Source organism: Silurus meridionalis, chromosome 25 (assembly GCF_014805685.1).
Source record: "Silurus meridionalis isolate SWU-2019-XX chromosome 25, ASM1480568v1, whole genome shotgun sequence".
Lineage (NCBI taxonomy): Eukaryota > Metazoa > Chordata > Actinopteri > Siluriformes > Siluridae > Silurus > Silurus meridionalis.
Genome location: NC_060908.1, coordinates 15,324,838 through 15,342,576, shown reverse-complemented (window position 1 = coordinate 15,342,576; position 17,739 = coordinate 15,324,838). Strand labels below are relative to the sequence as shown.

General features: G+C 36.0%; 1 long non-coding RNA gene across 1 annotated transcript; it reads left to right on the top strand.

The window, feature by feature from the left end:
- The first annotated feature begins 332 nt into the window (after positions 1–332).
- On the top strand, positions 333–7,178 carry LOC124379292. The gene is made up of 4 exons (XR_006924398.1): positions 333–498; positions 827–865; positions 3,727–3,740; positions 7,160–7,178. It is a non-coding gene; the product is annotated as an uncharacterized LOC124379292 (long non-coding RNA).
- Positions 7,179–17,739: the final 10,561 nt, after the last annotated feature.

The following is a 17,739-nucleotide window of genomic DNA, read 5'->3' as shown; positions in this document are numbered from 1 at the left end:
AGCTCCATTTTTGTTTTTTCCCCCCCATAACAATAAAATATTACACTACTGTACACCAATCAGGTAAATGTTTACATTTGTATATATTACTGACGGTCGTTAAACATTTATTTCGTAAAACATTTGGCAATATTAAACTAATCTTAAAAATAGTTACTTACCGTACAGCAGTGCTCTTAAACACCGGTCCGCAAACCGGCACCGGTCCGTGGGTCAATTGGTACCGGGCCGCACAGAAAGAATACATAACTTACATTATTTCCGTTTGATTTATTATCTGATTCTGAACGACTAAAGCAAGTCCCAAGTAGTTTTGGGCGGAGCTTTCTCTCTCTCTCTCTCTGTCTCTCTCTCTCTCTCTCTCTCTCTCTCTCTCTCTCTCTCTCTCTCTCTCTCTCTCTCTCTCTCTCACTCCTGCTGAAATTGAAAGTAAAAGTGTTTTCGAAGCTAAACTGCGCCATTTCACTTCCTGCTTCAAAAGACTTGAACTGTCGAGAGGTTGGTAGATATTTTATTTAAACACGTTGCTATAAATATTTAAGTTCCAAATAAAGAGTTTTAAAGTGTGTACACAAAAACCGTTTGTAGAAAAGTAAAACCCCGTTTGTATGAGGTCCAGTAAAGGTAAGAGGAGATAGCATCATGCTAACTCCACTCTAATGTCCGTGTAAGGCAAATAAGCAGTAACAAATTTAACTATTTCTCTGAAATATTCTGTGGTATTTTGCTCTGTAAAATGATTTATGTTGTTCACACTTTCTAACAATGTGTTTGTGTGAGTTACACTGGATTAAAATAACCACTTTCTCTTTTGTTTTTATTTAAGGCCTACAGAAAAGGGTAAACATGGGCAGTTCAGAAAGCAGTAAGTATTGGATTAATACAACTTGTGTTTTATATTCTCTATAATTAAGCATTAAAGTTTGTTCAATTCTACACTCTAGAAAAATCTAATAACAAGAACTTTATTTTGTTAGCTATTATGTTTTTAGTTTTGACACCTCACAACAGGAAATAAAATAAACTGTTTTAGTTCTATGTATAAAAATTAGGAATAATGCTATTCGTGTGCAATTTAACATAATAACAATTTTATAACCTATTTATATTTTGCATTATTTGGATATAGACGGCAAGCATGGTTCAGTGGCCAACACTAAACTTCCCTTCCTTATTTATTTACTTTTTCTGTCCGCTTAAACCAGAGGCAAAATCTTGCTGTGAATATTTTCTGTTACAGAAACCTGTAGATATATTATATATATTATAATTTTGAGTTTAATCACTAATTTATCCTAATAAAGTAAAGATTCCTTGCAATTGTCATTGTACTTGCATGTTACTCTGCAGTTATTTGGTAAAATCTTTTCTTGCAATTCTTTGAGTGTAAATAATAAAAAAGCATGTAAATTGCACTTGTGGCCATCAGCAAAGGCAAAAAACACAATCACACTGGTGCCAGAGAGAAGAAATGTCTCATTAAAAGTAATGAACTGAACATAAGAAATCCCTCTGTTTTACAATGAGCAGTTTTGACATTTATTACAGCTCACATGTACGAATTAATAACTCACTATATGGTCTAATACTGGGAACATAACATATACTTCATAATCCATATAAATATTATATATATATATATATATATATATATATATATATATATATATATATATATATATATATATATATATACATACACTATATTGGTAAAAGATTGCAGATCACATTCTACATTTGCCCAATTTGAACACCATGATTGCCCCCTCTGGCTTGTTCGGCGACGCGATCATCAGTGCGGTCATCGATAAGTTCCAGGAGGCCAAAAAGCAGTCGCTGGCATTTCAGCGGTATCTTTTTCGTCACTCCCCAGGGGGCCGCTCGATGCATTGCCGGGCACCACGAAGCCCAGAAACAGAGCGTTGCTACCTGGACCCCTCCAGAGGGGCCTAAGGGCCCTCGGCACCGCTCTAGGCGCAAGCCCAAGGAGCCAGTGGACCTAATGGTCTTCCTCTCCGGCAAGTGGCCTGCAGCACACAGGCCCTGACAAAGGGCCTCAACCTTAGTAGGGCGATGTACACTTCATTACACGGTGCCCGTCCCCCCTCAGTGCCACCGGCTGTTAAGGGCTACTCGATTTAGTTTGGGTCCTCTCCTCCTTGTTTCAACAGGGTGTGTCCAACTTTGCACACCTGGATGAAGAATTTTCTGCCATTCTTCATTCTTTATGTGGACCACAAAGACCAGCCTTTGCTCCCCACGTACATCATTGAGCCTTGGCCTTGTCCATGACCCTGTTCACCACTGTTCCTTCCATGGACCACTTTAAAAAAATACTGAACACTGCAGACCAGGAACAGCCCACCAAGCTGCAGTTTTGGAGATGCTCTGACCCAGTCATCTTGACACCACAATTTGGCCCTCGCTCAAATACTTTCCCTCGCCCATTCTGCCTGCTTCTAACATGAACTTAAAGGACAAAATGGTTACTTGCTGCGAAACAGGTGCCATGATGAAGAGATTATTGATCAATTAATACATTTACAGGTCATAATGTTATGCCTAATCTGTGTATTTATGTGTGTGAATGTGTGTGTGTGTGTGTGTGTGTGTGTGTGTGTGTGTGTGTATATATATATATATATATATATATATATATATATATATATGTGTCTGTATATTTATAAAATTAAAATTTCAACACAATGCATATTTATTATTAATATTAAAAAAAATTTTTTTTATATAATCACTAAGCATTTGTCTTATATCAAGCACCAAAATCCGCCATGATGCAACACATCCAGCAATTTAAACCATCCATGTGGAAACATAGCAAAAGTTCTGTTTGGTGTCCTGATGATTTACCTAATTCAAAAAACATTAAATTACTTTAAACAAACAAAAATTACTTTAAAACATTTACAAGAATATTTTGTCTTCATGCTTTATGTTGAGTTTGGCAAACATATTTTCATATTTGTCCATGCGTATGTTGATTAGAGTATCAAAAACTTAAAAAAAATATATAAATTTAAGGAACATTTAGAACATTTAGCCATTAAGTTGCGATTAATTACGAGTTTACTCATGACAATCACAATTAACTGCTATATATATATATATATATATATATATATATATATATATATATATATATATATATATATTTATATATATATATATATATATATATATATATATATATACATTCACTGTCAATATGTACATATACATAAATACACAAAGACACATTTTTATATATATATATATATATATATATATATATATATATATATATATATATATATATATATATATATATATATAAAATGTGTGTCTTTGTGTATTTATGTATATGTACATATTGACAGTGAATGTGTATAAAATGCTTTAGATTGTATAAATGTTGATGTTTTTTTTTGCTGATACCAGTAAGCATGTAAAAATTAGCACATTCTACACTTTATAAAGCTACTGAAATTGTCAAAGTTTATTGAACACAATAGCAGTAAAACATCTACAAGTTCATTCGCCTGATTAGTGCTTGTAGATTCATCTGCTCATGATGTCCATCAAAACTTAATATTTTCATTATTTAAATATAAACTATTTATATTAAAATTGTAGTGTAAAAATTGTTGAGCAGCTTTTCTGCCTGTTAATCATATGTTTTTCTCTTTGTATTGTATCTAACATTACATTTCTCTTTGTTGTTTTACACAGAAAGTTCAGCAAACGTAAGTAAATAAATCAACTTCACACTAATGTTAAAAACTGATATTTTATAAACTTATCACCCAGCCATTATGGATGCACAAGCCAGTGCATTCTTAGTGCCGAACATGTGCTGAATCGAATATGCGGATCACAAATAAGAATTTCATACCGGATCGGTCGAGGCCCGACTTAACAACGACCACCACAGATATCGTTAGCCAACAGGGTACCGGTGGAAATTGGGCTACTGTTGACCGACGGAAGAGAAGCAGAGGAGGAAAATGTCTACAAAGACAGCAGGGAAAGGAGAAGTGTAGGAGAGTGGAGGTTTGGGTTGGTACTTTAAATGTTGGTACTATGACGGGTAAAGGAAGAGAGGTAGCTGATATGATGGAGAGGAGAAAGGTAGATATGTTGTGTGTTCAGGAGATCAAGTGGAAAGGGAGTAAGTCCAGAAACATTGGTTTAAACTGTTCTATCATGGTGTGGATGAAAAGAGAAATGGTGTAGGGGTGATTCTGAAGGAAGAGTACAGTAAATGTGTAGTGAAGGTGAAGAGAGTTTCTGATAGGTTGATGATAAATGTCATCAGTGTTTATGCCCCACAAGTCGGCTGTGAGATGGAGGAAAAGGAAAAATTCTGGAGTGAATTAAATGAACTGGTAGAAGGTGTACCTAGGAATGAAAGATTGGTGATTGGGGCAGACTTTCATGAGCATGTAGGTGAAGGGAACAGAGGTGATGAGGAGGTGATGGTAGGTATGGCTTTAAGGAGAGGAATGTGGAAGGGCAGATGGTGGTGGATTTTGCTAAAAGGATGGAAATGACAGTGGGGAACACCCTTTTTTAAGAAGAAGGAGGATCATAGGGTGATGTATAAGAGTGGAGGAAGGTGCACACAGATGGACTATGTTCTATGCAGGAGATGCAACCTGAAGGAGATTGAAGACTGTAAGGTGTTGGCAAGGGGACAGTGTAGCTAGACAGCATTGGATGGTTGTCTGTAGGATGGTTTTGGAGGTGAAGAAGAAGAGGAGGAGAGTGAAGAGTGAAAGAAGAATAAGATGGTGGAAACTGAAGGAGGAAGACTGTAGTGAGAGATTCAGGGAAGAGGTCAGACAGGTGCTCGGTGGTGGTGAAGAGAGTAATGAGAAAAGTAGGCACGAGTACAAGGAGATGCGGCAGCAGGTAAAGAGGGATGTGGTAAAAGCTAAGGAATAGGCATATGAGGAGCTGTATGAGAAGTTAGACACTAAGGAAGGAGAAAATGATTTATACCGATTGGCCAGGCAGAGGGATCGAACTGGGAAGGATGTTCTGCAAGTTAGAGCAATAAAGGTTAGAGATGGAAATGTGTTGACTAGTGAGGAGAGTGTGTTGAGGAGATGGAGGGAGTATTTTGAGCAGCTGATGAACGAGGAAAATGAGAGAGAGAGAAGGTTGAACAGTGTAGAGATGGTGAAGCAGGAAGTGGATAGAATTAGCAAGGAGGAAGTGAGAGCAGTTATTAAGAGGATGAAGAGTGGAAAGTCGGTAGGACCAGATGACATACCGGTAGAAGCATGGAGATGTTTAGGAGAGATGGCAGTGGAGTTTTTAACCAGATTGTTTATCAAGATTCTGGAAGGTGAGAGGATGCCTGAGGAATGGAGAAGGAGTGTGCTGGTACCGGTTTTTAAGAATCAGGGAGATGTGCAGACCTGCAGTAACTACAGGGGAATTTACTTGATCAGTCACACCATGAATTTATGGGAAAGAGTAGTGGAAGCCAGGCTGAGAGAAGAGGTGACCATCTGTGAGCAACAGTATGGTTTCATGCCGACGAAGAACACCACAGACGCCTTATTTGCTTTGAGAATGTTGATGGAGATGTATAGAGAAGGTCAGAAGGAGTTGCATTGTGTGTTTGTGGATTTAGAGAAAGCATACGACAGAGTGTCGAGAGAGGAGTTGTGGTAATGTATGAGGAAGTCTGGTGTGTCAGAGAAGTATGTGAGGGTGGTGCAGGACATGTATGAGGACAGTGTGACAGCAGTGAAGTGTGCAGTAGGAAAGACAGACTGGTTCGAGGTGAAGGTTAGACTGCATCAAGATCGGCTCTGAGCCCTTTCCTGTTTGCAGTGGTAATGGACAGGTTAATGGACGAGGTCAGACAGGAGTCTCCCTGGACTATGATGTTTGCCGCTGATATTGTGATTTGTGGGGAGAGTAAGGAGCAGGTTGAGAAGTGCCTGGAGAGGTGGAGGTATGCGCTGGAGAGAAGGGGAATAAAAGTCAGTTGGAGTAAGACAGAGTATATGTGTGTGAATGAGAGCGAGGGCAGTGGAGTGGTGCGGTTACAGGGAGAAGAGGTGGAGAAGGTGGAGGATTTCAGGTACCTGGGGTCAACAGTGCAAAGTAATGGAGAGTGTGTTAGAGAAGTGAAGAAAAGAGTGCAGGCAGGGTGGAGTGGGTGGAGAAGAGTGGCAGGAGTGATTTGTGATAGAAGGGTATATGCAAGAATGAAAGGGAAAGTTTATATGACTGTGGTGAGACCTGAGATGTTGTAAGGTTTGGAGACAGTGGCATTGAGTAAAAGACAGGAGGTGCAGCTGGAGGTAGCAGAGCTGAAGATGTTAAGGTTTTCGTTGAGAGTGACGAGGATGGACAGGATTAGAAATGAATTTATTAGAGGAACAGCGCATGGAGGACGTTTTGGAGACAAGGTGAGGGAGGCGAGATTGAGATTGTTTGGACATGTGCAGTGGAGGAACATGTGTTATATCGGTAGGAGAATGCTGAGGATGGAGCTACCAGGAAGGAGGAAAAGAGGAAGGCCAAGGAGAAGGTTCATGGATGTGGTGAAGGAAGACATGCAGGTAGTTGGTGTGACGGAGGCAAATATAGAGGACAGGGGCGTGTGGAGATGGATGATCTGCTGTGGCGACCCCTAATGGGAGCAGCCGAAAGAAGAAGAAGAAAAAGAAGAAGATTTTATAAACTTATTACATATATTACATTTTATTTCAGGGATCAAATAAAAAGATAAAAAGTATTTTCAGATCATGTTTACGTGAAGGAATCTAATCAGTAATTGAGATTCCACTTCCATCAGTCAGCTTCTTTCCCACAATGCACCTGTGTGTAACCTCACTGCACTGCAATAATGTAGCAGAGACATTTACCATATGTAAAATACAGGCAAATATCAGAAACTATTATTTTTTTAAAATAAATCACAGGATATTTGTGTTCCTTAAGGGTAACTAGCGGTATACTAGCACAATGCTGCATTCTACAGATTCACTGTGTGTGATGACTGATTGTTGTGCAGTTTTTTTTATTAAGACACACATCAGCTGTGTTTTAACCAGAGTAACAGTTACTTTCCCATTTTCACATGAAACAATTCACATTTATAATCATTTATTAAAAAACTCTGTTTTATTTACTTTCACAGGAGGAGGAGGAGAAAAAACGTGAGTATAAAAGACTTTTCTCTGATAGTGATGTCTTGATGCAGCATAAATAATAGATGTATTGTGCAGATGAAATAGATTACACTGTGCTGTGTGTTCAGACTGCAATAGCACATAGATATATGAGCATCATGAGCATAGTGTAGTAACACAACAGACTGTGATCGCTGACATGGACATTTCTGGAAGACAGAAGAAATTGTGTTTATTTTTCTCAGATACAGATAGAAATGTGATTAAAATATGGTGCTGCTCAGCATTTTCACTTCATATGCAGTGTTTTATTCAACAGCTGATCACAGATTTGTGTTACTGCACTGAGAAAAAACACTCCATCAACTATTTCATTATTTACATATAAACTATTTATAATGATTCACTGTCTGTTATTATATTTTATAAAAATTGTAGCTTAACATCTTTGTAGTGAAAACACAGAGTGAAGATTGTTGAGCAGCTTTTCTGACTGTAAATCATAAGTTTTTCTCTTTGTATTGTATCTAACATTACATTTCTCTCTCTGTTGTTCTACACGACATCTTCAGTACGGGTAAGTAAATAAATCGACTTCACACTAATGTTAAAAACTGATATTTTATAAACTTATCACATATATTACATTTTAATCCAGTGATCAAATAGAAAGATAAAAAGTATTTTCAGATCATGTTTACGTGAAGGAATCTGATCAGTAAATGAGATTCCACTTCCATCAGTCAGCTTCTTTCCCACAATGCACCTGTGTGTAACCCCACTGTACTGCAATAATGTAGCAGAGACGTTTACCATGTCGAGTAAAAGACACAACAAACATGTAACATATAACACACACCACTGACACACACCTTTACAATCTCTTTCATCTTATACACTTGTATTCACAAACTGCATCAGACTGACGTATTTTTTTTACTTTTTTACAAATAAAAATTCTCTTGGTTTTTGCAGCTCCATCATTTGTGGTCATTGTCACCCTACTGCTTTTTTCTTTACATGAATATTAATAGTGCTGCAGTCGTTACTGGAACAATATTCCATTAGTACACATTTCAATATGCAGGTAGTAACTTATTGTGACCTGTGAATAACATTAACACTCTCATACAGAGGAACTTTATATCATGTGATTTATAAAACTGAGCAGTGGAGGGTTAAAGTCACAGTTTTAGCAGTTTTGCAGTGATGGGATGTGAACTTATAACCTTTCTATTAGACATCGTACCATCTGATCTACCACTTCTCTTTATATGTTCCCAATGACATGAATATATTCGCAAACACCAATATAATCCAACTACATTTTATTTCTTTTAAATGAAATTACATGGATTGATTTAAACATTTCTTAATATTCAACAATAAACATAAATCATAGCTGTAACAGGTTTCAGTGTTTGTAGACAGAATAATTACCATCATTTACTCTGAATAACAATCACACCATATTCTGTAAAAGTATTGAAGAGTCGACTCGGTTTAGCATTTAGCATCTTTAAGCTAACAGTAGTAATTCATGTAAATACACACAGTATAAAGAACCTGACTGACCTGAGAACAGAAGTCTTTACCTTCATTTATAAATCTTCTATAATAGGAGAGAGGGATTCAGGAGTGAAAGAGAGAAAAAGAGAACGAGATCACGCGTCTTCCCAAGTCTACTGCAACATCATATGCTGTCGTACCCAATATATAGACGAGGCAGCAGCAAAGCACATCATTCTGTTACCTGTTCAGTTTTTACACTGATAAATGTCTGTGTTTTTAATGAAAGGAATCTGATCTTCTGTCTATTCCTTTCTGTTCTACAATAACACACAGATCTGTTACAGAATATTTAAGTCTAGATGTAAAATACACAGGGGGAAATGCACATATACTGACATACTGTATATTGGTAATTACATGCAAATATCAGAAACTAATATTTTCAATAAATCACAAGATATTTGTGTTCCTTAAGGGTAACTAGCGGTATATTAGCCCAATGCTACATTCTACAGATTTACTGTGTGTGATGACTGATTGTTGTGTAGTTTTCCTCTTTTTTATTAAGACACACATCAGCTGTGTTTTAATCAGAGTAACAGTTACTTTCCCATTTTCACATGAAACAATTTACATTTATAATCATTCATCAAATCTTCACTCTGTTTTATTTACTTTCACAGGAGGAGGAGAAAAAGCGTGAGTATAAGAGACTTTTCTCTGATAGTGATGTTTTGATGCTGCATGAATAATAGATGTATTGTGCAGATGAAATAGATTAGACTGTGCTGTGTGTTCAGACTGCAATAGCACATAGATATATGAGCATCATGAGCATAGTGTAGTAACACAACAGACTGTGATCACTGACATTGACATTTCTGGAAGACAGTAGAAATTGTGTTCATTTTTCCCAGATACAGATAGAAATGTGATTTAAATACGGTGCTGCTCAGCATTTTCACTTCATATGGAGTGTTTTATTCAACAGCTGATCACAGTTTTGTGTTACTGCACTGAGAAAAAACACTCAATCAAGTATTTCATTATTTACATATAAACTATTTAAAATGATTTACTGTTTGTTATTATATTTTATAAAAATTGTAGCTGAACATCTTTGTAGTAAAAACACAGAGTGAAGATTGTTGAGCAGCTTTTCTGAGTGTAAATCATAAGTTTTTCTCTTTGTATTGTATCTAACATTACATTTCTCTCTCTGTTGTTCTACACGACATCTTCAGCATGGGTAAGTAAATAAATCGACTTCACACTAATGTTAAAAACTGATATTTTATAAACTTATCACATTTATTACATTTTAATCCAGTGATCAAATAGAAAGATAAAAAGTATTTTCAGATCATGTTTACGTGAAGGAATCTGATCAGTAAATGAGATTCCGCTTCCATCAGTCAGCTTTTTTCCCCACAATGCACCTGTGTGTAACCCCACTGCACTGCAATAATGTAGCAGAGACGTTTACCATGTCGAGTAAAAAAGATCTATTACATACGGGGGCCGAAAAGTGCAAAACACATTAACAAATCCAAAAACAAAATAACAAATCCAAAGACAAAACAACAAATTCGAAAACAAATTAACAAATTAAAAAACAAATTAACAAATCTGAAAACAAATGAACAAATCCAAAAACGCATTACCAAATCCAAAAACACAACGACAAGTCAGACAAACCGGAAAAGGTGTGTATAGTTTGTGAATAGAAACTTATCAATCATTGGACGAGACACCTGTCATTCACCTGTATATCTTGACTAACAGGTGTCTTGTCCAATGATTGGTAAGTTTACTTTTACAAACTATACCTACCTTTTCCGGTTTGTCTGAATTGTCGTTGTGTTTTCGGATTTGGTAATGCGTTTTTGGATTTGTTATTTTGTTTTCGTATTTGTTAATGTGTTGTGCACTTCTCGGCCACCGTAATTACAGAATCTTCTGTCTATTCCTTTCTGAACTACAATAACACACAGATCTGTTACAGAATATTTAAGTCTAGATGTAAAATACACAGGGGGAAATGCACATATACTGACATACTGTATATTGGTAATTACATGCAAATATCAGAAACTAAAATTTTCAATGAATCACAAGATATTTGTGTTCTTAAGGGTAACTAGCGGTATATTAGCACAATGCTACATTCTACAGATTTACTGTGTGTGATGACTGATTGTTGTGTAGTTTTCCTCTTTTTAATTAAGACACACATCAGCTGTGTTTTAACCAGAGTATTAGTTACTTTCCCATTTTCACATGAAACAATTTACATTTATAATCATTCATCAAATCTTCACTCTGTTTTATTTACTTTCACAGGAGGAGGAGGAGAAAAAGCGTGAGTATAAGAGACTTTTCTCTGATAGTGATGTCTTGATGCTGCATGAATAATAGATGTATTGTGCAGATGAAATAGATTAGACTGTGCTGTGTGTTCAGACTGCAATAGCACAAAGATATATGAGCATCATGAGCATAGTGAAGTAACACAACAGACTGTGATCACTGACATGGACATTTTTGGAAGACAGTAGAACTTGTCTTTATTTTTCCCAGATACAGATAGAAATGTGATTTAAATATGGTGCTGCTCAGCATTTACACTTCATATGGAGTGTTTTATTCAACAGCTGATCAAAGATTTGTGTAACTGCACTGAGAAAAAACACTCCATCAAGTATTTCATTATTTACATATAAACTATTTATAATGATTCACTGTCTGTTATTATATTTTATAAAAATTGTAGCTGAACATCTTTGTAGTGAAAACACAGAGTGAAGATTGTTGAGCAGCTTTTCTGAGTGTAAATCATAAGTTTTTCTCTTTGTATTGTATCTAACATTAAATTTCTCTCTCTGTTGTTCTACACGACATCTTCAGTATCGGTAAGTAAATAAATCGACTTCACACTAATGTTAAAAACTGATATTTTATAAACTTATCACATATATTACATTTTAATCCAGTGATCAAATAGAAAGATAAAAAGTATTTTCAGATCATGTTTACGTGAAGGAATCTGATCAGTAAATGAGATTCCACTTCCATCAGTCAGCTTATTTCCCACAATGCACCTGTGTGTAACCCCACTGTACTGCAATAATGTAGCAGAGACGTTTACCATGTCGAGTAAAAGACACAACAAACATGTAACATATAACACACACCACTGACACACACCTTTACAATCTCTTTCATCTTATACACTTGTATTCACAAACTGCATCAGACTGACGTATTTTTTACTTTTTTACAAATAATAATTATCTTGGTTTCTGCACCTCCACCATTTATGGTCACTGTCACCATCCTGCTTTTTAAAGTCACAGGTTTAGCACTTTGGCAGTGATGGGGTGTGAACTCATAACCTATCAGAAAATGTACAATCTGATCTATCACTTCTCTTTATATGTTCCCAATGACATGAATATATTCTCAAACACAAATATAATCCAACTACATTTAATTTCTTTTAAATAAATGACATGGATTGGTTTAAACATTTCTTAATATTTAACAATAAACATAAATCGTAGCTGTAACAGGTTTCAGTGCTTGTAGAAAGAACAATTAGCATAATTTACTCTGAATAACATTCACACCATATTCTATAATCACTATAATCACACTAGATATTTGTGTTTCTTAAGGGTGACTAGCGGTATATTAGCAGAATGCTACATTCTACAGATTTACTGTGTGTGATGACTGATTGTTGTCTCAACACTGTCTGTATTTATTTTTAGACTTTAAAGACAACAAAAAAAGAATATGATTACAATAAAAATACAAGTAAATAATATAAACAAAAAATCAAAAACAAACAAAAAAAAACAAACCAAAAAAAAAAAAATAAGGGGGGGGCTACCTACATATTAAGCATACATCCATATACACTGGAGATCAAAATTAGAGAACAATTTATAAACAATTGAACAATTCTGAAATAATGTCATCTTCACTGCTCAACAGTTGAAGGAGTTTTTGTCCTGTCTATACCATGCCACCAGAACACCTTTTCCACAAAATAACTAAGGCATTAATAAAAAACCATTATTTTGCAGAAAATACACTGATCAAAATTAGAGAACACTTTCAGATACCTCCCAGTTATTGGTGTTAATCTGGTACCTGGTGCTAATTTCCTTGATTATCTGTCAACTCCTATTTAACTGGCAGCCTAACTTCCAGTTTCACTGACTCTGCAAGCTGGTGGGCCGTTCTAAAGTAACTGAAAGCCTCCAGCAGCAGGTTGTCCAGATGAAGGCCAAAGGGATGACCCTATAATCCATAGCAAGACAAGTTGGTCGTTCCAAATCTGTGATTTCAAGAATATTGAATCTTTACAACATCACAAACTCATTCAAGTCCGTCAAGAAGGCTGGTCGTCCACAGAAGACAATTACAAGAGAGGACAGGATACTGAGGAGGATCTCAATGGGCAATCGTTTCCACACTGCAGCTGTAATTGCTCACCAGTTTAGCGCTGAACAGGGTAAGGATCTGTCTCGTTATTCAGTGTCTCGACGTTTAAGAGCATTTGGACTGAAAGCCCACTCTGCAGTGACCAAACCTCTTATTAGCAGAAAGAATCAAAAGGCTAGACTAAGCTTTGCTGAGGGGCATGTTGTGTGGACAGAGGAGAACTGGTCCAAAGTTCACTTCAGTAATGAAAGCAAGTTTAATTTATTTGGGTCCGATGGGAAAAATTATGTTCGGCGACAAACTGGAGAAAGACTGAACCCAAAGTGTGTAAAGAAGTCAGTGAAAAGTGGAGGAGGAAGTGTCATGGTTTGGGGCATGTTTTCTGCAGCAGGAGTTTGGCCTCTTATACAGCTACATGGTAGAGTGAATGCAAATGTTTATCAGAACCTTCTTCAACAACATATGGTTCCTTCCCTGCGTTCATCACCCAATCAGCCCGCAGTGTCCATGCAGGACAACGCTCCATGTCACACAGCAAAACGGGTAAAGCAGTTCCTTGAAACTGAAAACATTGAAATAATGACATGGCCTGCCCAGAGTCCCGATCTCAACCCAATAGAGAATCTCTGGAAAATCCTTGGCGTCACATTTATGGCCAAGAAACCCACTACAGTCACCGGACTGTGAAGCAGACTGGAAGAAGAGTCGACCATAATAACACCAGAGCAGTGTGAGAGACTGGTGCTGTCCTGTGGCCGCAGATGTGCTGAAGTCATTCAGAGCAGAGGCCTGTACACTTCCTACTAATTGCTGACTGTTGTAACCTTCAGAAAATTTTGTTGTAATCTTTTTCCATGCTACAGTCATTGTTGTTCTCTAATTTTGATCAGTGTGTTTTCTGCAAAATAATGTTTTTTTTTTTTAAATGCCTTAGTTATTTTGTGGAAAAGGTGTTCTGGTGGCATGGTATAGACAGGACAAAAACTCCTTCAACTGTTGAGCAGTGAAGATGACATTATTTCAGAATTGTTCAATTGTTTATAAATTGTTCTCTAATTTTGATCTCCAGTGTACATACCCCTACACACACACATATCTATATACAGATTTACTGTGTGTGATGACTTATTGTTGTCTCAACACTGTCTGTATTAATTTTTAGACTTTAAAGACAACAAAAAAAAGAATATGATTACAATAAAAATACAAGTATATATATATACATATATACACAAAGATATACATACATACGTACACATACATCCACATGTACACATACACCCAAAACACATTTCGTCTAAAACAATGGCACAACAATATCCAAAAATAATATATGTTGAACCAAGCTATTTATATAACATAAATAGACTTGAATCGGTTACCTATAAAAAAACCTTTAAAGGGATTCCATATTCTATAAAACTTTTCAGGTTTTCTTTTAAAAATAGATGTGTGTTTTTCCAAAGTCAAACAATGAGATAGTTCTTGTAACCATTGTTTAAAATGAGGGCTTTCTGTATTTTTCCAATGATGAGCTAATACAAGTTTTGCTTGTAATAAACAGAATCTTCTTATTAGACCTTTTAAAGGTGCACGTTGCATCGAAAATATTTAGTATTCAGAGTTTAGGATACTTGGGAACGTTTTGTTTCAACGCCATGGATAAAAAAATCTAAAACCTTTTCCCAAAAACATTCAACTTAGGGGCATTTCCATAAACACAGATATAAAGTTCCTTTCTTTAGATTACATTTTATATATTTATCGGGAATGTTGGGATTAAATTTTTGTAGTAATTCAGGAGTGATGTATACTCTCATAATTCATGTATATTGCAGAAGTTTGAATCTAGTATTAATTGTCTGAGTTTGGGCCTTTAGACAGATACACTGCCGCTCATCTTCTGTTATATTTTCATTTATATCTCGAAACCATGCCAGATGTTTATCTTGGGTATTTTTTTTGCACTTAGTGGAGATTAGTCTATAATGCATAGAAATTTCCATACCCCTATTGAAGTGGTCTAAAGTAACTTTTTGTAAATGGGATAGATCTGGCAATAAAGAGGAATGATGTATCTTGTTAATAAAACTTTCTTTCGGCTTCTCCCATTAGGGGTCGCCACAGCAGATCATCCGTATTCATGATCCGCATGTTCGATTTGAGATATTTAAAAAAATATGTTTTAGGTAGATCAAACTTTTATTTTAATTCCTGGAAACTAAGCATACTTCCATTACTAAATAAATCTTCCACCTAACACAAACATTTTGTTGCCCAAATTTTTAATCCAGCATTGTGTGTCCCAGGTGTAATGTTACTATTACCCCAAATGGGGTAAATTGTGATAAAAGAGGAACCTCCCCGAGATGTTACAAGACTTCACCATACCACAATAGTATTTTTAACAAAGGGATTGGAAGTAGCTTTTTTCAAATTAGGTAGGGTTGCTGAGTACAAATACAGATTCAAGGGCAATTGTCTGGATGTACAGGCCTCAATCCGTAGCCAAGGGACAGACTTTTCCTGAACCAGAACATTGTTGCTCTTAGCTGAGCTGCCCAGTAATACCATTCAAGATTAGGCAGCTGCAACCCTACACGTTCTAGGATGCTGTTTTACCCAAATACTATACTTTGTAAGTTTAATACTATACTTAGGGGTCGTCACAGCGGATCCTCCGCATGTTTGATTTGGCACATGTTTTTACGCTGGATGCCCTTTCTAACGCAACCCTCCCCAATTTATCCGGGCTTGGGACCGGCACTGAAAGTGGCTGGGGTTGGTTCCGATTATATTATTAGTCAATATCTCTGCAGTCGGATTTACATATAAAATTTTTATCCATTTTCTAAAACCAAAATCAAAACGGGACAGGATATCAAAAAGATAGCTTCACTCCACCCTATCAAAAGCCTTCTCGGCATTTAGGGAGAGAAAAGCAGTATTAGGGGTCTCTTTTTTTAAGTGTTCGACATTTAAAACACAGCGTGTATTATGAAAGGCTTGTCTACCTTTTACAAAGCCATTTTGATCAGGATCAATCGATGAAGGAAAATATTTATCAAGTATACTAGCTAAGACTTTAGCAATTATCTTCTTGTCTAAATTTAAGAGACTAATGGGTCTATAAGAACCACATTTCCTGGGGTCTTTCCCTGGTTTAATTAAATAAAGAATTAAAGTTATGAGGGCAGAGCGCATGGACAAAGGGAGTTTTCGTTATTAAATGATTCCTTTAACATTTTAATCATTAGGGTTTTTGTTGTGAAAGATCTTATACACATCTATAGGCAGACCATCTGGGCCCAACGCTTTCCCACTATTCATAGAATAAATAGCTGCAGTCAAGTCTGCTTTTTCAATTGGTTGATCCAATGCTATGGAGTCTTCCTCATACAGTGAGATTAACCGAGTCTCTTCCAAGAATGTTTTTTAAAGATGGGTATTCCTTGGGGATTATGATTTATAAAGATCTTCATAATAGTTTTTACAAACCTTATTAATTTCATTGGAGATCTTGGTCTTTTGTCCATCTATAACTTCTGTTTCGTTAATCACATTTACATTTTGTTGAGCCTTGATACGTCATGCCAACAGCTTTCCACCCTTTTCTCCTTGGTTTGTTTGTTTGAGTCTAGTTATATTAGCTACAGCCTTATTAGTAGAGGTGTCATTCAATTCTTCTTTAAGCAACAAAAGTTCCTGTCGCAGTTCAGGAGTATTTTTTTTCTAAGAATTTCTTCTTTTAAATCCTTAATACTTTGCTCTAATTCTATAATTTTAAGATTGGTTATATTGGTCTTAGAACTAGTAAAGCTGATCTTTTGCCCCCTAATGTATGCCTTAAATGCTTCCCATCTTATTAAAGCGGAGGTCTGATTTGTATTACACTCAAAAAATAAGTCAATTTGGTTTCCTACAAAATCAATAAATTCAGCGTTATGTAACCATTTTATATTTAGACGCCATCTAGGTGGGACTTTAACTGTGTCTCTAAGAGTATATTTCATCGATAAAGATACATGATATGATAAAATAATACTGCTATATTCACAATTAGATATATATTCAATCAGAAATAATAAAAAATCTTGAAATAATAAAATAGTCTATTCTGGAGTAAGTATTAAAGGATGAGGAGTAGCAAGAAAATTCTCTCTTTGCTGGATTTTGAAACCTCCAGATATCCGTTAAATTAAGCTCCTTTATGTATTGATTTAGTATATTCCTACTCTGTGAATGTAAAGCATCAGTACCAGTAGAACGGTCCAAACCAGGATTCAAGGTGCTATTAAAATCCCCACCAACTATTAAATTACCCTGAAGAGAGGACAGAATTAAGAACAGATTATGAGAAAAAAATTGTGTTTCATCTCTGTTTGGACTATAAACATTCACAAGATTACAATATTCATTAAGCATCCTACCTGCAACAATAGCGTATCTTCCAGATGGATCATGAATAGTTTTTAATACCTAAAATGGTACTGATTTATGTATCAGCACAGCAACCCCTCTTGAACGTGAGCTATAGGATGCAGCTAAAACCTGGACGGGCCATCTTCTACGTAATTTATTGACTTCATCTGGCAATAATTGTGTTTCCTGTAGGAACTCTATT